The sequence below is a fragment of the Mastigoproctus giganteus genome, chromosome 2 (assembly GCF_048544385.1).
Source record: "Mastigoproctus giganteus isolate SK-2022 chromosome 2, ASM4854438v1, whole genome shotgun sequence".
Taxonomy (NCBI): domain Eukaryota; kingdom Metazoa; phylum Arthropoda; class Arachnida; order Uropygi; family Thelyphonidae; genus Mastigoproctus; species Mastigoproctus giganteus.
The window spans coordinates 10,738,173-10,760,153 of record NC_143576.1 but is presented as its reverse complement, the minus strand read 5'-3'; the positions used below and the strand labels follow the sequence as shown (position 1 = coordinate 10,760,153).

General features: G+C 35.9%; 1 protein-coding gene across 1 annotated transcript in view; it reads left to right on the top strand.

Annotated features, from left to right (window-relative positions):
• The window catches only part of LOC150089156 (PHD finger protein rhinoceros-like), a 327,976-nt gene that overhangs the window by 28,711 nt on the left and 277,284 nt on the right, over positions 1-21,981 (top strand). The window contains exons 2-4 of the mRNA XM_090389568.1: positions 1,826-1,867; positions 14,751-14,978; positions 18,832-18,904. The gene's annotated coding sequence lies outside the window, so the exon portion shown is untranslated. The remainder of the gene's footprint in view (positions 1-1,825; positions 1,868-14,750; positions 14,979-18,831; positions 18,905-21,981) is intronic.

Below are 21,981 nucleotides of genomic sequence, written 5' to 3'. Positions count from 1 at the left end.
TTGGCTGATTAGCATGTTGTGTGGGCTGAAAAATCCAGAATAACACACTGTCGGTAGGGGCCCTTCTTCCTCCTGAGATTGGTTGATTTCAGCCCTCCATGTCAGCTTATTTGGCATGGTATGTCTCTGTCAGTCATTTTCAAGCCTTGATTGAAGATTAATAATCTGAGGTGAAGGGAATAGAGTTTTTCAGCCTGTGAACACATACTTCTGACAAAGGTATGAATATAAGGCCTGTGACAGACTTTGCTGTTAATATAATTTAAAATGGCTACAGCTCTGATTAAAGAGGACTTTCAGAATTCCTTTAGAATGCGATGGGATTTGAACTCTATGTGATAAGTGGTGAACTCACTGTATTGTTTAAAGTATGATATAATTTATATTACATGGTAAAATGGATGGAGAGAGAGAGAGAAGCCAGAAATTTACTGCAGTCAAAAGACACTTTCAGCTACTGGAAACCTCCTGTTGCAGGGTGGAATTGTATTAAGTAATGAGGTATTAAGTATTAATATTGTATCAATAATAGGTCTACAACCTATTATTGCCTGATATCATAGAGTTATCAGGAATTATTTTGTGGCAAGAGCACTGCACATTGATTTCATACCTCTCATGGTTTGCATTTATGTAGTCACTTTCAGTATATTTGGCATCTAATAGTAACTCTTTTTCATATACATCCAGGTTACTAATAGTTCTTCCAGTGTGAAGATGTAAGTAGAGAAATTGGTTTCTGCAAAGTGACCAAACACTGTTAAATTTGAGCGCACACACACACACACACACACACACTTGACCCGAATATCAGTGTTTTAAACTTTTGAGAAGGGATAGCCTGATTTTTAATTCCTACACTTCTATAGGAAGATGAATCTTCATGACTAACTATCCAGGCCATATGCTTCCTGCTTACCATCAAGGTGCAGTGTTTGCTTGGTGTGTTTCCATATCTTTATCCTTCATTTTGAAATGAATTTCACCTGGATTTATGAGGATGATGTTGAAATTGATCATGTTAGAAAACAAGGGAGTGTGTACATATGTGCTTCGTGATGTTCCCATCATGGTTCTGAAATGAAAATAAACAGCCTTTATTAAATTACACACCCCTAACATAAGTATTTGTATTATCCCATTAGTCATATTTAGTAACATTTAGTAATAAATGTTTTTTTTTTTTATTGCCTCTGATATACCATCAGCAATAGAAAATAGCGGGCATACCCTTTTTGTGGTGATATTATTAGCTTGATCTCACAGTGTGCATACCATTGCCCATATACACTACACCACTACCACTGCTGGCTCCATAAATAAATTTATTTTTATACTCAATATGGCCACTACAGCCACAGGAGTTTACAACTTCATTGTAACTGTTTTATTGCATTTGAAATAGCAGATTACACTGAGTTGTGCATTTTTACAGCATCATGTACATTTAATCTCACAGTATCCATGTATGTTACCTTTGGACCACAGCTATTATATAACAAAATCCCATGGTGAATTGTAGATCGTTTGCATCCCTGATGATGACAGTTTTCCTCTCCGCCTTCCTCTCTCTATCTTTGGATTATTATTATTTTTTATTTTTTTAATATAAAATTAGGATTATGCTACTTCACACAATTTATATTCACTTTCCCACAACGTGTGATACGTGTGATTAAAATTTATTCTCATTCATGAGATTCAGTATTTTATTAATATATTTTTATTTGAATATTATGATTTATAGTCTTTGACAAATACAAATTAATATGCATTTATTGAAATTTACTGGTACACCAAGTGTAACATGAAATTTAAATTTCAGGTCAGTTACATGAAAACTGAAGAAGATGACTGATCCTCCGTTGTAAGTGATTGCAGCATTTATTTTATTTAAAAGAACTAAGTTAATACTGTATTTCATAAATTCAAATAAAGGTTATTATGTGGATGAATGATACTAATTAAACAAAATACCATAGCAGTATTGTGAATTTGCCAATGACAAGTCAATTGCACATTACCGAAATGTTTCTTTTTACATTTTCAAAACTGTCTATGAAATAATTATAAGACTGATTTTGTCTGAATAAAAATTTCATACACCAAGTAAAATAATTAGGTAGACTTGTACAGTGCTGAATTATATTGGGGGAAAATTGGTACAAATCCAAAGTTGTAGTGGAACATTATTACTGGAAGTCATCCAGCAGTAATTACTGCTGGATGACTTCCAGCAGTAATGTGACACATCCCTGTGGTGATTCATCTCTTGCCAGGTGTGTGCTGTAATGTGGTTGGTAACTGTATTAATCACTGCAGTGGGCCTTCTTTATTCACATCAGTTAGCAAAGGCTTGAATGTATCATTGTTAACATAAATATACAAAATGAAGCCCAGTGGTGTGGAGTCTGGTGAGGTAGGTACTGGCTATTGAACCTGCATGTCCAGTGAATCAGCCGTTATTCTTTCTGAAGAAAATGGGTTGTATACCTTGCAGCATAAAACGTTAACTTTCGGGCTATCATGGAAGTGTTCCAAAATAATGTTGGTTTTTTTTTTATGTGTAAACATCTTTGCCGGCACCTACTAAATTTCAGACGGTAGTAAAATCAATTTGTCACGATTTTGCAATGTGGAAATGACATCATTTGACGTCATTTCCATCTCATAACAAAGAAAAACAGTCAGGAGAGGAGATTGAGCAAAGGATCATGGGAGGTTATCTTGGATGTGCTCAGAGCTGGCATAAACCAGCTGGTTGCAAAAAAAAGTTTTATGATTCGGGGCATACCACTTAGGTGGCTTTGGGCTAACCATTGCCACCCATGGCAGAAACCTTGTGGTAACTAGAAAAATGGATATCTTGAGTGCAGTGATCTTGGATGTGCTCAGAGCTGGTTTATGCCAGCTATGAGCACATCCAAGATCATTACATACACTTCAGCCGTATGGGTGCTGTACTGTAGGAGTTACAGTACAGTACCTGTCTGTATTACTGAAATGGTTGTATATTTCCAATGAGGCGAATCATAAATTTTTTTGTGCAACCAGCTGGGCTGGTCAAGAATATATGAATCGGTTCGCGATTGGGAGATAACAGACTCCAAATTACACATATAAGTAGAATCTTTTGCCTATTATTGGCCATTCTCATTAAGTTGCAGAAGTCCTCGTTGGTCATCAAGTTTTCATGTTTCTTTGCAATTGTGCTGAGTCAATTGAGCTTGGTGAGCTTTAGATCCTCATTCATCTCACTCTTTAGACGATTGTAAAAGTTTCAAAAGGGGTCTTCTTCTCGCAGTCGTGTTACAAGGCTGTGCAGGTCATTACCGCATGCTTCATCAGGGTCACTGTCATTGTTTTGACAGATCATATTTAAATCATTTTGTGAATGTCCAAGTCCGATTCATACAATTTACGATCTAGTATGAGCTCTTCATTGTTGTCATAGACATTGACATATTTCATCTCTGACAGTATCTGTTTCCTCATTGCGAAATGGAATGTGCAGCTTTACCATATTGCACTTGTTAAGATCCTGAGCCAGGTCCTAGTTTCGATAGCGTATTATGTGTGGATACTGTCATTTCTTGCAGATCTCGTAGCTCTACATGTGTAATTTGTGACAAAGCATGACAGAGTAACATGATCCAACATAATAGTATGATTGTAATAATACAATACTTGTATTGTTGCAGTCATACTAGGCACCTCCGTGGGCAGGAGCAGCAGTGCGTAGCACACGCTTCTTGATTAGACCGGGGTTCGAGCCCATGACCACCAAATATGAAGGATGCGGAAAGGTCAGGGAATGACCACTGCATATCCCCGGAGCAATATGGCCTTAGTTGCTGATGCTCCTAAAAACCAAATAACAACAACAACAGTCATACTATTCAACAAATGGCTACAATCAAATGTGTAATTAGTTTATTGGCCTAACCTCTTCCAAACGTTGATTCGGTAGAGTAAGCAGTGGACTTGCGTATCTTATTTATCACTAACATTGATTCAGTAGAGTAAGTAGCTGGCATGAGCATAAATTGTTTCTGATTTTGGTTTCTAGCTGTTTGAAACTTAGTAGGTGTCATCAAAGATGTTTACACAAAACATCTTTTGTGCATACGGGCTACACATGCAATTTTTTTTTCACTTTTCCTCACTATTTGTTCATCTTGTTGCCTGTGACTTGGAATAATCTGAACACAAAACATTTCAGCAGCTTTTCATCATCTTCCATCTTAGTAAACATTGTCCATATATTGTGTCTGACCTTGCATTAGCTGTAAGGGCCTGTTTTATCTGCAACTTATATAGTTTGAGATGTAGCTGCTTATGTGACATTCTCCACGCTGTATTTGCATTACATGTAAATTCTGTGTGGGTCCAACATGTTGATTTTTTTTTTTTTTTTTTTTTGGACTATTGGATGAGTCTCTAATTCCTCAAAGGCTTCCTCACTTAGAGTAAGCCTATCTTCTTACCATGGTACACAGAACTTCTGGTGACTAAAGCCTTATTCTAGTTTCAGATCGAATATCTGCTGGGCGAAGTTTTCCCAGGCCTTGTATGAAATTTCTGCTAATGTGTGTTGTAGACTACATTTCTTCTATTCAAGAAATGCATTGGGCACTTCTTGAATAAAAGAATCCCATCAGAAGCTACTTCAGAAATCAGTAACAAATGAGCACGAACTTTTAATCCATTTTCACAACTGTCAGCACATGTTACCTGTGGTGAAAATGTTTATAAACTTTTAAAGTCATGGAGCTGCTTTGACTTGAGCTATATTATCTACTGTTTAATCTTACCATTGGCAATTATGTGGGGGGGTCATTTTGTACCTCCACTGTTTTATTTTATGTTTTTTTTTGCTGTTTCTCTAACTTTATCGAAAAAACCATTCTGTTTGCTGAGTCACTCCCAGTGCCATAGTATTTATATTAAAATTTTAGAATACTAGATAGGATGAAAATGTTTGGCAAAAGTTGTGGCATCTTATATAGGATTTCACGTGGTTGCCAGCAGGTTTTGCTGCATAAATACTGCAATACGCAACAGCAACCCATATCGTCACATTATGCAGCCTGTGGCCATATGGGTAGCTTTAAGTGCGTGCATATTCTGTGTTTCAAATTAACACTTCATAATTTTAGTATGACATTGACTTTTGAAAATATCCATACTTGGTAATATTTGATTTTTCGTATTGCTTATGATATTTTATTTAAATAAACTAAATGCAACAAGGCATAATATTTTAAGACTTTAAGATTCTATATCTATATAATATCGGTGTAGATACACCATACACAACTCTTAAAGAAAAACTGTGATAGTGTGAAAGGCTTTATTTCATCTTTATCGCATATTGTGCTCATCCTTCGCAATAAGTTTCCATGTATTGCACTACCTCAAATAAGTAACTCTTCACTAATAGACAAGACTATTGTTACTTATTCTCAGTGGGCACCACCACCTAGATGGCACCGTTTCAAAGCTAGTTTACTTTTCATTTGTGGATGGGCAGGTACCCACCTGATATTACATAGATATGATATTTTATGTATCATATTATTAGCATTAATAGTGGCAAATGATACAAGAAAGCAAGCTTATATAGCATCAGTCAAAAAAAAAAAAAAAAAAAAAAAAAACCTCCTATTCTATCTATCCATCCCCACCAATATTTTGTGTAGTACTTCCTTGAATTTATTCAGACCATCCACTTTCACAACAACAGATGGATGCATGTTCTGGCAATCAACCATACATTGGCTGAAGCCAAACTTTCATTCATCTCTTCTGCAACCATCCTTCATCACTTTGAATTTATGCTCCCTTCATATGCATAGTCTAAGCAAGAGGAAGAATTCCATCAAAATTCAGTTTGTTCAAGTCATTCAAAGCTTTAAATCAGATTGTCTCATAGGTGCTTAGTCTCCAGACTTTGCAATTTGCAGAACTAAAGCCTTGGCTTTAGTTCTGCAGACACCCCTTTGTTTCTCTCACCATTCTCATTGCCCTTCTCTATACTCATTCCAGCAGCTCTGTATCTTTCCTAAAATGAGGCATCCAGACCTGCATGCAGTAATCAAAATATGGTGTGGCCACTGCCTTATACAATTGAATAATCACCTCTTTATCTTTGCTAGCAGAATTCCTGTATATAATTGACAGAACCCTCACAAGCTGACCTGGAAGCCTGTCTACACTGCTTGGAGAACCTCATATCAGACTGCACAATTACCCCAGGTCCTTTTAATTTTCCACTACCCTGAGTGTAGTGCAACCCATTTGCAGTACCTTGCATATGTCAATGCTAAACTTTAATTACCATTACTCAGCTCATCTGCTTAATTTTTCTACATCTTGTTGCAGCAGCATACCGTCATTATTGTCATTAATCACCTTGTCAACTTTTCTATCATCTGCAAAACTTAGACATTAAGCTTGATATACCCTCATCGATATCATTGATAAATACAGAAAAGAATAATGGGTGATACTGAACCTTGTAGGACTCCATAAAGGACAGTGTCCATTGATAACCACTCTGTTTTTCTCCCACTCAACCATCTCTTTATCCATAGCAGATACTTCTTTTAATGCCACACTGCTCTAATTTGTACAGCAATCTCTTGTGCAACAGTATCAAAAACGTTCCTGAAATCCAAATATATCATATCAAAATTATTTTTTGCATCCAGTTTTTTTTTTTATGAAAGCCCCAAACATGAGAGGTATTAGAACCTGTAGTACTTAGAACCATGCATGGGTTTGAAGGTTGAGAAGATGAAAGAAGATATTTGTTGACATTATACTTGAACTTCTGTAGATTGTAATTTTCCAGAAATATGTATGAAGGAAGATTATTCCAGAGAATGGAAGTTGAATGAATAAATGAAGAAGAAAAGGTAGTTTTGTGAGTTCAAAGTTGGACAACAAAAGGATGTTGACTGGTTGTGGCATGTGTTTGGACAACTTTGGAAGAGGGAATGGGAATTATAGAAGTCAATTCAGAAGAACAGTGCCCATGGAAGTATCTATATGAAAGGCATGCAGCAGAAACAGAATGTCTATGAGACAGAGAGTGGACAGACTCTGCTAGAATTAAGTCATTAATTAACCAACTGCCTCCTTTTGAATGGAATCCTAGAAGCGTGAGAGAGCTGTTGGGCCACTGCCCCAAATATGGGAACAATATTCCATAGTAGGGAGGATTTGCAATTTGTACAGAGCGAACAGCTGTTTCAAAGAAAAGTAATGCTGAGAACGAAAGAGAAAACCCAATTTTTTATTGAGGCAGAGGAAGCAATATTTGTAATGTGCTTATGCCAAGTAAGATTAGAAGTCAGGGCGATCCGCAGTAGAGACATATGACCTTACCTAGAAATCGGAGTGTCATTGAAGGTAAGCATAGGAGCAGAAGAATCATTTTTGCAAGATATAAGACAGGACTGAGTTTTAGAAGGATTGATATTAACTAAGTTATCTTTTCCCCACTGGAAAATTACCTGAAGAGCAGCATTTAAGGAATTGGTAGTGGATATTCAAGAAGTTGAAGCTGTTTGTGCAGGGCAAGGTTTCTCAAACTGGAAGATGGAATGCAATGTGCTATTATCAACAAAACTATAGATAGCATTTCTTGTCAATGGAAGAAGGTCATTAATATATAAGAGGAAAAGAGTGGGAGAAATAACTTAACTTTGGGGAACACCAGCATTAGTGGAGAAGTTAGAAAAGCAGAGATCCATCTGCCATCACCCGCAATGAGTAGTCAGAGAGTTAACTGGATAGCCAATTGCAAAAAACAGTTCACAAACCATAAGGTGGAAGCTTATTTAGAAGACCTTTATGCCAAACATGGTCAATAACCTTTGAAATGTTAAAAGAGCAATTGCTTGAGTTTCATCAAACATTTCCATTGAATTTGGCCATAGATGGGTAACATAAGTGAGACTGTTACCAGTGGATCGACACTCTGAAAGAATCCATATTGGAGATCATTGATCAGATGGAAGGTTTCTAGATAGTTTGAGTTGGTGGTTAATTGATTTCTCCATTACTTTAGAAAGAGTAGAAGTAAGTGCAATGGAGCGATAATTGGATTGTCGGGATTTTTCACCCATTTTAGGAACTGGCTGGATATGAGCAAATTTCCAAGCAGAAGGAAAAACACCTTTGGAATAAGAAAGTGAAAAAAGGCAACACAGAACAGTAGTAAGTTCAGGAGCACAGGTTTTGAGAACAAATGGAGAAATACCATCAAGACTTGGAGCTTTCTTGGCATCAAGATTGATCAAAATCCTTTTGACATCATTTTGATGTAAGACCACAGGAATCATTGAATTGGCATTACTGGGAATTAGACACATGGTTTACCGAGGTCATCAACACACGAGTAGGAAGAAAAATAAGATGCTAGCAGGTCAGCTTTAACTTTCACTGAAGTGGCAATAAACCCATCTGGTTTTGACAGAGGTGAGAACAGTGATTGGCAAAAGTTGCAGCCAATAGCTTTCTCAAGTGCTCAGACTGCTCGGCTATCATATGGACAAGAAGCATGTTTTCTAATCTTAGCCTGTTTGAAATCTAGTTTGGACTGATTAATAACTGCTTTACAATTGTTGCGAGCTTTGGTTTAAGCAGAAAATGAACCTGGAGATTTGGAAACAAACCAGTTATGATATGCAACATGAACAGCCTTACCACATTTATTGGATAACCAAGGTATAGATAAAGGACAAGATTTTAATGGATTGTGGAATAAAGGATTTCTTCCTTTCAAGAATAATTTCACTGACATGATCTGAGCACACACATTGATCAGCTGCTTTGAAACAATAATGTGACTAAGGAAAAGAAGAAAAGAAATTTCGCAAATCATCCCATTTTGCATTCTTGTAAATCCAAACAACATGAAGCTGAGAATGGCCATAAGAGAAGGGCTCCATTGGAAAAGAGACCATCACTGAGTTGTGATCTGAGGTGCCTAGAGGACTACTCACCTTGACCTTGTACCCATAAGGATTGTTTCTGATAAAAAGATCAAGCCTGTTGGCTGCATGGTTAGGATTGTCTGATATTCTGGTATGTAAATGAACAATCAGTGTGAGGTCATTAGTAATTGTAAAAACCTCAGCATCTCAAACAGCTGATTCTGTGTAACTAGAAAACAAGCCATCTGGAGTTGTGAACATTAAAATCAGCAAGGAAATTTACCTCTCTGATATTTAGGAATGTTGCACTGGAGAAAGTCAGGTTTCAAGAAGAGAAAGTCAGAGTTCCAAGTGATTAGTGGAGTTGGGAGAAAGATAGAGGCAACAGATGAGTTTGACAGAATGTAGTAAAGAGATTTTAAGCCAGAGAAAATCAAAAAGAGGAGATTCCAAGTTACTAAGTCTCTGACAGGGAATATCAGAATGGGGACATATGCACAAGTACCATTTTTGAAGTGAAAGCAGTCATACAGTGAATAATTTGGACAATTGAGACGAGTGGTGGTTGAATCAACCGATAACTGGGATTCTGTCAGAAAAGGTACATGGGGTTTGGCAGACTGTAAGAGGAAATGAACATCATTGAGATTAGAACTAAGATCACATATATTTGTGAAACGAATGAGGAGGTGTGTGGAAGGTTTAGATCTTTTTGCAGATAAGTTTGTTCTGTTAGTTTGAGAATTAGAAGAAGACTCCAGTTAGCAGGAAAGACTTCAAATTGTTTTCTACAGGGATACACTACACCTAAATAAAAAGGATTCAAGAATATTTGTTAATGCCATCGAGGCAGTGTTAGGCAGGTTGGAAAACTGCTAGCTTGGGGGGGGGAGATTCACAGACAAAAAGATTAACAGTAGCTGCAGGCAGAGGTGAAAGTGATTCATGCACTGCTTCTATTGGAATGAGCAGTATCCTGGAAAGAGAGTTGCTGGGAATTTTAAGAACTGCTGGGAGTCATCACGGAAAAAGTAAATACATGGGCTGTGTTAGGGTAACTAAGAGTAAAAACAGGTGCATATATACTTGCATGTACACCAATAATTTGATGAATTTGAAGTGCTGTTCAAGCCATCAAAGGTGGATATTGTTGGGATATCAGAGATGTGGTGTCACACAGATATAAGGAAAGCAGAATTGGAATTTGGGGAGTACAACGTGTACAGAAAGGAGAGACAGAATATGAAGGGAGGAGGGGTTATGCTGTTAGTTAAGAAATACATAAAATCTAAGGCAGTTCATCCACTTGACATGTGTGGACAGTCCAACATTGAGACAGTTTAGTGTGACGTGAGCACTGGGAAAGCAAAAATGAGAGTATGAGTGTGTTATAGGCCTAATGACTCTGATGAGTACAACGAACTGTACAGAGGAATAGTGGGCCAGTAAATCAGAATGTATTATAATGGGGGATTTTAACTTCTCAGATATTGACTGAAACTTGTGGATTGGTCACTCACACACTAGCAAGACTTTTGTGGAGTTATTGGATGATTGTTTTCTATAGCAGCATGTTTGAGAAGCAACCAGAAGGGGTAATACTCTTGATCTGATTATTAGCAATGATTTTTCATGCACCAAGAATCTGCAGATAAAGGAACCACTTGGTGGCAGTGATCATAGAATACTAATGTGGGATTTATTTTAAGATGAAACTATCATCAGGGGTAAAGGGAAGTGTTTTTACTTTTGTAAAAATGACTACAGTGGTCTCAGACAGTTTTTAAATTCTATACAGTGGGACTGACTGATGATGTTACCAACAGCAAATTCTAAATGGGAAGTATTCAAGGAATTAATCTTGGAAGCTACTAGGCTGTCCATGCCATCTAAGAAATACTGTTCAAGGCTTAGACCCAAATGGATGTCAGATGAACTAATGAAACTCGTGACAGAGAAGAAAAATGCATGGGATGCATATAAATTATTAGGCATCACAGAAGCCTATGGTAGATATGTTAGTCTGTAATCAAGTAATGAAGAAGATTAGGCAGGTGAAGGCAGATTGTGAGAAATCTTTGTTAAAGGATGCATAGAAAAACAGCAAAGAGTTCTTTACTTATGTAAACTCTAGAACGAAGGGGATGAATCAGATTGCTCCACTTGATGTCGGTGGTTCGACTGTTGATGATCCTGCTCATATAGCCAACAAATGAATGAGTATTATTTTGTCCCTACATTCACACATGAGGAATTCTATACTAGAGGGAAGTGAAGAACAGAAACTTATTAAATTCTAACAGAGAGCTAGATGATTTTGTTATATCTCAGAACAAAGTGGAGGAGAAATTGTTGAAGTTAAACATAAGAAAGACACCTGGGGTGGATGGAATCTGTCAAGTTATATTAAAGGAGGATGCAAAGGAAGTAAGAAAACTCTTAACCATAATTATGAGAGCTTCCTTGAACTCAGGGGAGGTCCCCATGGACTGGAGTTGTGCAAATGTATCCCTAATTTACAAAGGGGGATCAACGGTGACAAGAGTAATTGCAGATCTGTTAGTTTAAGTTCTGTTCCAGGGAAAATAATGAAGTCACTGGTTAAAGAAGCATTGCAGGATCATCTAGACAAAACTGCAGTTATAGTTTAGTTCAGACACACCATTGGTTTGTTAAGGGGTAGTCTTGTGTGACTAATTTGATTCATACTTCGATGTGGTCTTAGTATAGAATCAGAGTTGATTCATGAAGGAACTGAATGCAAAAAATAATTTTGATATGATATACTTGGATTTCAGGAAATTTTTTGATACTGTTGCACATGGAAGACTGCTATACAGATTGGAGCAGTATGGCATTAAGGGAAAGTTGCTGCTATGGATAAAGGGATGGTTGAATGGGAGAAGACAGCGTGGTAATCAATGGACACTATTCTTCCTCAACTAATGTTATTAGTGGAACCCCTCAGGGTTCAGTGTTGGGTCCATTGTTGTTTTCTATATTTATCAATGATATTGGTAAAGGTATTTCAGGCTTAAATGTCCAAGTTTGGAGATAATATGAATGTTGACAGGGTTGTTAATGACAGTAATAACAGTATGCTGCTGCAACAGGATCTGCAAAAGTTGGGCTGAGAGGTGACAACTGAAATTTAACATTGAAAAATGCAAAGTAGTGTATATGGGTAGCAGTAACCCCAGAGAAATGCACTGTGTGATACTACACTCAGGGTAGTGGTGAATGAAAAAGACCTGGGGGTAATTGAGCTGTAGGATATGAAGTTTTCTGATCAGTGTAGACATGGTGCGATTTTAGCTCATGGGATCTTGTCAATGATATAAGGAATAGCAGGTATAAGGAAGTGATTATACCCTTGTATACTTCAGTGGTCAGGCCACACCTTGAGGATTGCATACAGGTTTGGAGGACTGATTTTAGGAAACGTGGAGCTGCTAGAGCGAGTACAGAGAAGGACAACAAGCTTGGTGAGGGAAATGAAGGGATCCTCTTACCAAGAAAGGCTTAATTTCTGTAAATTGCAGCATCTGGAGACTAGACACCTGCCAGGTGATCTGCTTGAGGTGTATAAGGCCTTGAATGGGTTGAGCAAGTTCAATGCTAATGGGATTATTGCTCTGATTATGCTCTTGAGAGGGCATAAATTCAAATTGAGGAAAGACAGGTGTAGAAAAGATGTGTGATTAGCCATTGGATGGTTGATTGCTGGAACAAACTCCCATCAGTTGTTGTGGATGTTGATAGCTTAAATAAATTTTAGGAAGAACTGTGCAAGCTTTTAAAGCGAGTGGATGAGCGGAATGGGAATTTTTTTGGCTGATGCTGTATAAGCTTGTTTTCTTGCATCATATGCCTCTACTAATGTTAATGCTAATTAATGGTGTATTCAGTAATAAGGAAAGGGAGAGGTTCATGCTGTATGAAATTTTTGGTTATGGCGTACACATGTTAAGAATATACCCAGCTCCTTGACATAGCATGGTCTCGACAATGACCCACCACTCGCATTCCCTCCAGTCACTATCTGGCACAGTAGAAGCAGCGAGATTATACGCCAGCTAATCCAGAAGCCTAGATAATTACCAATAGGTTTGGTCTTGCGGACTCTCCGGCGACCAGCCTGCGAACACCATTTTAGAGCTGTACCCTTGAAATAGGAAGAGTAGATCTCGCCATGATGTCCATCATAACCTCAAAAGATATCAGTTATACTGCATGATGGAAGAGATGAAGAGGCTGCTGGAGCTTTGTTCTGCAGACTGAACATGTCTCATGATTTCAAGCCTTGAATAGGCAAAGTGTTGATGAGTCATCTAACATCTAACACCTATATTGCCTGATAACAGAGATGCATGGCATTTATCTGTGTAGTGTGGAAGCCACACCTTGACCCCTGCTTATGTTGTTTCACACCACACAGGTCATCTAGCACACTGTAGGTGACTTGTGTGGCCACCTAACGTGTGCTAGGTGCTGTATTTCAGGACTTGCACATGGGGATTATACCAAGGGCTACTAATGGTCCCACTATTGTTAATCTGCAAGCAGAGGATTTGGTTCTCACAGACCAACTCGACTTTGCCAAAATTAGGTCCAATTCACTTGAGTTTTTCTTAAATATTAGTTCCATTAGTGCGTTAAGACTCCCAGGTAGCAAAACCAGCTTGATATACCTGAGAGAATGCCTGAAGGACCAGTTCTTTTCACTGCATAGTACCCAATCAGATTAGTTAGACAAAATCTTCTCTTCACAAATCCCTACTGTGACTGAAGTATAGCTTCACTCCTGTCTAGATGGTCTTTCATTACTTCTTTAACTAGTGACTCCATTATTTTCTCTTGGAACAGACGTTAAGCTAACAGGTCTGTAATTACCGATGTCTCCTTTTGATCCCCCCCCCCCTCTGTGAGTTGGAAATACATTTGCTCTCCACTTCACAGGGACCTCCCCTGACTCAGTTACCACAAATTTGTTTAGCCCCATGTTAGAGTTTGATAACATTCTGGAATTCTCTCCCTAAAGAATTCCTTGTTTGAATACAGATGCAAAATACTCGTTCAGCCTCTCAGCAATCTGAGCAGGTTAATCCACAGTTAAACTGTCGACATCAAGTGGACCAGCGTGATTTAGCATCTTCCTTCTACTGTTAATATAAGTAAAAAAGTCTTTGCTGCGGCATTCTTTGCCAGTAATTTCTTGTAATCTGTTTTGGCTTGCCTAACCTTCGTTACGATTTGATTGCTTGCAGACTAGTTTATATCTATTATAGACTTCTATATCACCTGATAATTTACATGTCTCAATTGTTCATCTGACATCCATTTAGGTCTAAGCCTTAAAATGTATTTTTAAGGTATGAAAAGCCTTATTTTAGATTTTATTATTATTTACCTGAATGCTTCCCATTTAGAATTTGCTGATGGTAACAACATTAGTTGTTCCCACAGTATACAATTTAAAACTATCTTAAATGCTATAGTTTCCTTTATGAAAACAAAACCCTTTCCCTTACCCTTGCTGGTAGTTACTTTTTTAAGTAAACCCCAGATTAAAAATTCATTAAAGGTGAATGTATGCCCTTTAGTGATCATATCAGAGTTATTGTTGTTTTGCGAGTATCACTAACTGAAAAACTTTCTAAAGAATATTGCTAAATTGAGATATAATATTGCTTTGTAGACTGTATGCAGTATTTCATTATACCTAGAACATAGTGCATTTCTCTTGTATTATTTTTAAGTAAAACTTTTTTTTCTTTTTTCTGTTTTTTCCTCCCATGTGTTTAGCCAGGTTTTTATGAAGATGGATTTTTTGATAAAACCCACTAAGTTTTATTGGACCAGATTAATTCTAAATAGGAAGTTGGGCAATCTGGGAAGTGGATCAGCAAGAAAAGACTATAAGAGAAGCTGTAAAAGAATGTGAAATACTTCTGTTTTCTTTATATTCTTAAAGAACATTCAAACTTCTCCAATTATATGGTCAAGTGCTCTCCTCTCATTGCTAGCCAACAGGTAATTATTATACAGAAGCCTTAACTTTTGTATTAGTTGACACTGGATAGTGAACTATTATGCATTGGCTTGACTAGTCATGCATTTTAGTTTTTATCCCAATTTAGGTTTTCTTTATGAATATGTAATAACTAATTACTATATATATTCATAAAATTATTTGATAATTATAGGTAGACATATGACACCATTGTTCTTACTTAAGCATATTTTCAGTTCACACAAACATACAAGTGTGTGTTCACAAGCTGATTTGCAATTTATCAAAAAAAAAAAAAAAAAAAAAACAGACTTATTTATGGCCTGATGCACTGTGATGGAAACAATATGACAAAATCACTGAAACAACCAATCAGCAAACATTTATATATATATATATATATATTTATATATATATAGTCTATCCTCAGTGGACTGTTTATTAAGAACACAACTCTTGTATTGCTCATGGACTTCTCCAGAAATTCACATCTATGACCCGTTTTCCCATTTTCTTTATATATTTAGCCATGTCTCTTATTTGTTACTGGGTTGAAATGTAGTGATTAGGCAGACAGGGAAGCAGGGAAAGCCCTCTGTCATTCCCCCAGAACCATTTATTTTAATCTGCTCTGGCTTCAGATCTCTCTACCCCATTCTGCCAAATTCATCCATTGTCTTTATTGTTCTGTCAACTCTACTAATCACTTGGAGGTCCATGACTTCTTTATTTTAAACTTGACTTTCTCCAGTCCAATATTCCTAACAGTGAAGTAATTTTATTTGGTGATTTTAATGTTCAAAACTGAAGCCAGTTTCAGTTTTGAACATTAACATTTTGAACATTTCCAGCTTCAGTTTTGAACATTAAAATCACCAAATAAAATTACTTCACTGTTAGGAATATTGGACTGGAGAAAGTCAAGTTTAAAATAAAGAAGTCATGGACCTCCAAGTGATTAGTAGAGTTGACAGAACAATAAAGACAATGGATGAATTTGGCAGAATGGGGTAGAGAGATCTGAAGCCAGAGCAGATTAAAATAAATGGTTCTGGGGGAATGACAGAGGGCTTTCCCTGCTTCCCTGTCTGCCTAATCACTACATTTCAACCCAGTAACAAATAAGAGACATGGCTAAATATATAAAGAAAATGGGAAAACGGGTCATAGATGTGAATTTCTGGAGAAGTCCATGAGCAATACAAGAGTTGTGTTCTTAATAAACAGTCCACTGAGGATAGACTTATATATATATATATATAAATGTTTGCTGATTGGTTGTTTCAGTGATTTTGTCATATTGTTTCAATCACAGTGCATCAGGCCATAAATAAGTCTGGTTTTTTTTTTGATAAATTGCAAATCAGCTTGTGAACACACACTTGTATGTTTGTGTGAACTGAAAATATGCTTAAGTAAAAACATTATTTTTTTTTTAAATAAAAAGGGATTAAATTCTTGGCTTGAGAAATATTTTTGTACAAATATATTTTAGTTCTGTATTAATATTTGCACTTATTGACTAGTCATTTATTCGTTCAGGTGCACACCATGTAGAAATTTAATGATTATCTGACTGAATAGTTTGTGCAACAAACAGTGTCACCAATGAAAGTTATACAGTGTGCTTATTTGATAGCACACTGTATAACTAAGATCGAAGTTTGACTAATGGCCATAGGTGACATCCCATATATAGGAATAAATTTAAATTTGTGAGTGAACCTAGAAGTATTTTCATCATATTAGTGGGATAGCTCCTTGAACCATTATCATGTCATAATTTGTCAGTGTGAATGTCAATGTGAATCACATTGTCAATTGGCAAAAGGCAATCATGGTCAACTATGGCTTTTGATTTTAGAAGTAAATTTAAAAAAACAATTCCAATGATAGCTAATGTTAGTTTTTCAGTAATTTTTACATTGATTTGTGATGTTTATTAACAGAATACAGAAATTACATTTGACCTACAGTGTGTGTAATGTAAATTTTGAACATTAAAATAGTATAGGAGCTTGATAATGTTGAATTGATTGATTGCAAGTGGGCTTATTTGGTAATAATCACTAGTGAAAGTAATTAATTGCAAGTGCTTCCAGTCAACTGCATTCATAGCTGTGGTAGTTTCTTAAGGTTCATATAGCTAATGATTGCCAAACAAGGTTAGAAGCACTTGACTCATGATAGGTGAACTGTGATCAAAGTAAAAATTACAGCAGAGTATCTAAAGCAACTGTTTGCAATTTAGAAAACAATTTTTCAAAAATGTAACTGAATAAGTAGTTAAATCTGGTGACACTGCTTTGCTGTTCACTGCAAAGCTGCAGCCAGATTTTTCTATATTTTATTAGTACTTTAAGTGAATTTCATTGTTTCTATATATAAGTTATACAACCTTATGTAAATTAATGTGAAGTGAGAGATATTTTCTCAAAAAAGATGCATTCATTTCATAATTCCAGTACAAAAACCGAAAAAATACACTTTTTAATATTTAATACGACCTACTTTGGCCTTTTTCTCAATCTTTACTTGTTTTTTGCATGAAATCAAGTTTTTTTACAAGTTTCATTTATTTTTAGTTCATGGAATCCATACCTTTATCACAGCATAAATCAAAATCATCTTATCTTTCATTGTACAGTCCATTTTTTTTGAGCCTCTCCGTATGGATAGCCTACAGATTTTCGGTGGGATTGAGGTCAGGGAAATATTCAGTCCATTCCACGCACTTTATATCGTTTATCTGAAAAACTGCATAACATTTTTAGATGAACGGTAGGGGGTGGGGTCCTTCTGAAAAATAGCATTTCCAGTTTCATCTAGTTTATTCAGTTCTGTCAACACTTTTGTTGCTAAAATTGGTGTATATTTGCCACTATTCATCATCCCTATTGGTTGTTTCTTATATCCAGTATTTGATAAAAAAAAAAAAAAAAAAATCCAAAACATTTTTTTACATATGCTTAGCAGATACACTTTCTCCATCTAACCTTCTTACATGTGTAAGTATCATTCTCTGCACCTAAAAATGTCTTTCATCAGAAAAGAGAACTCTTTTCCTTCATTATCGAAAAGAGTAAGTTTTTCATCTATCCTTGAGGTCAAAAGTTGCTTTTCACCTCTCAAGTTATGAAGAAACTGAAGTTATCAACTTATGAAAAACAACAAGAAAGCAGTGGATAGTTGAATCACGTATTTTCACACAAATTTCAGCCAAATCCTTTTGTTAGTCAGAAGTTGTCATATGACAGTCTTTTGCTTCTTTTGAATGTATAGGCATCAGTTTTGGTCATGGTTTTTCTTTCATATCCATGTTGGCCTTTTCTTTGATGCAAATTCAACTTTTTTCACATTTCAGCTTGATTATTTAGTTACAGCGCCTGAACTAACTTTACACTGTTCTTCCATTTCCCTCTAAGTAAGCAAAATATGTTCATATAGGGCTACAGTCTTAGACCACTTTCTAGGGGTCAGATCCATTTCTGTAATGAAAATCTATGACACTAAAACTAAAACACTTCTCAGGATTTCTGTTTAAAAGCACAGCTCCCTGTATAAATCATTCACTTCTTTCTTAAAACACATTTATGATGATGTCAAACAATCCTGTAAAGAAACAAATGAAAGCACAGTTAAAAATAGCGGTTAATAAGTTGGTAAAAGATAAGTTGGTATAGCAAAATTGCCTTCCTTCATTCCTTCATAGGTAAAGTTGGTATAGCAAAATTCCAGTTTTGTTCACATTAATTTGCACAAGACTGTACTTCATATATTTATTTTTATTATCTGGCACTTTTTTGTATGTACACATTTTAACATTTGATATGGAAAATGACATAAATTTAAACACGTTTTCTCTGTTAAAAGCTTGTGATTGCTGAAGTTATCACTCAGAAAAAACGTTACAAACCACTGCTCCAAGATTCTACAAACCTTATAGGTAGGTTAGTAAGAAATATATATATATCAAAACTTACCTTAATAAATAATTTTTCCCTTCATTATTGTTGTCTGATCATCTGATGATTCCAATACTGTTTACAAAACAAATATATTTCATAAAAGAGAAATTAATGTTAGAGGACTATTATTTATATTGGAATAATAAGTGTATGGGGCAGGTTATAAAGGAAACTATAATAAAATGTTACTGTGCTGAGACATTGCTTACATATAAATTGGTAATTTTTGATTGAATTAAATTGAATTGAATGGTAATTTTGCCTTCCCCTCTCTACTTTCAAATAATGAGGTATTCCATTATACTGTGTATTGCACTTCATCTTCTTACCATTACTATTTCATTGTGGAATTTATTCAAAAATGATGTTGAGTGTTCATTATTTTGCTTAAAGTAAATTTTTGATATTTTCAATGGGAATTAAGACTTCCAATGAGCAGTTTTTATAGCTATGTCTTATTTGCTTTTATATTATTTAGTCAGATTGCAAAGTATATGTATTGTTTTATGTAACAGGGATATACATTTTAGGATGATAAAGTTGCAAGACTCAGTATCTGTTTAAAAAAAATATAATACAGTGGATTCCGGTTATTTGGTCCACCGGTTAATTGGGGCAGCTGTTTATTTGGGGCAAATCTTAAAAAACAAAAACCAATCGAGAAAATAGCCAGGGAATTACTTCGCTTAATTGGGACAGCATGCCATTTAATCGGGGCAGGAGACCGCAGCACTGGAGATTACCCTATGGTTGTCTCTGATGGTACCACGTGGTTCAGTTGAAATTCTGGAGGTCACAACCATAAAATAATAAAAACAATTAGCAGTCACCTGTTTATTTGGCTTTTCTGTTAGTGAAATCTATCATAAATGGCAGTAAACTTGATCTTATTGAATTTGCGATAATACCGACAGCTGGAATTCTGTGGGTTATGATGATGAAGTGTGTTTACACTTCCATGAAATCTTCAATCATATAAAATAATTAATTTTCAGATCTTCTCTTCATTCCTATTTTTAAAGCTTTGTAACTCGTTACTCCATTCTCAATTGCACGTATTGTGTTACTTGCAATTTGTGTGTGCCGTGTTCTTTGTTATTGATTGCTTATCTTTTTACTGTTTTAAATTTTAATCCCCCGCCCACAAATGTCAGTGAACAGAAATGTCAACTAGTTCGTATGTACATATTACAGTACGTATTAATTATTCCGATTATAACATATATTCTTCTGATTTTCACGTATCATTTAATTGGTAAGGTAATAAAGGGTAAATTTGTGCTTAATATATCTTTGCTTTTATAGCCTGTGGATAATATTCCTCCTTTTTTCACTAATTAGAATTGCTGTTTAATAGAATTAAAATTCAATTCACAAGCGTGATCACAATGACCGGCACTTACTGCACATCGTACAGTGAACTGTACTTTACATGTTGAGTTCGTCGTAATGTGATTTGATTGTACAGTGAACCAATTGTAAAAAGGAGGGTGGTACATTGTATTTTTAACTATTTATGAAACTTCGGATAATTAGGGCAGTCGTTTAATCGGGCCAAAATGCACTAGCCCTGATGCGTCCCAAATAACCGGAATGGACTGTATTTATAAAATTTTTTTCCAGTAATTACATGTTGAATTTTTCAAAATATTGACCTTGGTTGTTTATATATTTTTTCAATTGGTTATGAATACTTGCAATCTCTTCCAGTTTTCTTGACATTTCTAAGGCTTTTTATTGGGTTTGGACACATGCTGTTTTTTGCAATTGGGCTTTCTTTTTTTCTCTGATCACTCACTGCCAGTGATGATACTTGGCTGTCTTTGAACTTTCCCACTAATTCTAGTGTTCATCAAGGTTTAGTTTTTTTCTCTCGCGCTTTTCCTCTTGTATATTAATGACCTTCTTCCACTGACTGGAAATATTGTCCATAGTTTTGCACGTTACATTCCACCTTCCAGTTTGAGAAACCTTCCCCTGCAAAAACTGCTTCATCATCTCAAATAACCACCAGTTTCTTAAATGCTGATCTCCAGGCAATTCTCCAATGGGCAAAAATAACTCAGTTAATTTTAATACTTTTAAAACTCAGTCCTGTCTTATATCTCACAAAAGGAGTCTACTGCACCTATGCTTATGTATGATGACTCGCAGGTTTCTAGACAAGATTATATGTCTCTATTGTAGATTACCCTGACTTCTAATGTCTCTTGGCATAGGCACATCATGAATATTGGTTTCTCTGCATCTAAAAAATTCGGTTTTTTCTTTTACTCTTAGTGTTACTCTACTAAGCAACTTCTCATTATGTACAAACCTCAAACCTTCCCTACCATGGAATATTGTTTCCACATCTGGTGTGGCACACCCAAAATCTTTCAGGCTTCTAGACTCTATTCACATGAGGGCAGTTAGGTTAATTAATAACCCATCTCCTACAAAGTCTGTCCACTATCTGTGTCATTGACTTTCCTTTTCTGCTGCATGCCTTTTCTATAGATGCTTCTATGGGCACTCTTTTTCTGAATTGGCATCTATAATTTATCCCTCTCTTTCAAATCAGTTCAAACATTTGGTGCAACCAGTCAGTATCCATTTACTGTCCAGCTTCAGAATCAACTTTCTCTCTTTCTCATTTTCCCTTCAACTTCTGTTTTCTGGAACAGTTCTTCTTCATATGTGGTCCAAGGCAATTCATTATATGGCAGTTTGGTGCATGACAATTTAGTGAAAATCAATTGGTATCTACAGCAATTCAGTGAGTATAACAACTGGTGGCTAACACAGTTTGGTGAATGCAACAATGTGGTATATCACACAGAGAACAAAAATTAACAAAATCAGTTAAGTAATAGGTTTAGGAAACACGAGAAATTTTGGTAACTTAGAAAGGAGGAATGCGGTAATTTAGAAAAAATGAAATATATTTTTTATCCATCTATTTTGTATAAATGGATTCATGTTGATCCTTCTAATAGGCAGGTTGAAAAGTGAGCACGTGCCTATTTCAGCATGACTCTGTTTATATTGTAGTGCCTTTAATCCAGTTAAGATT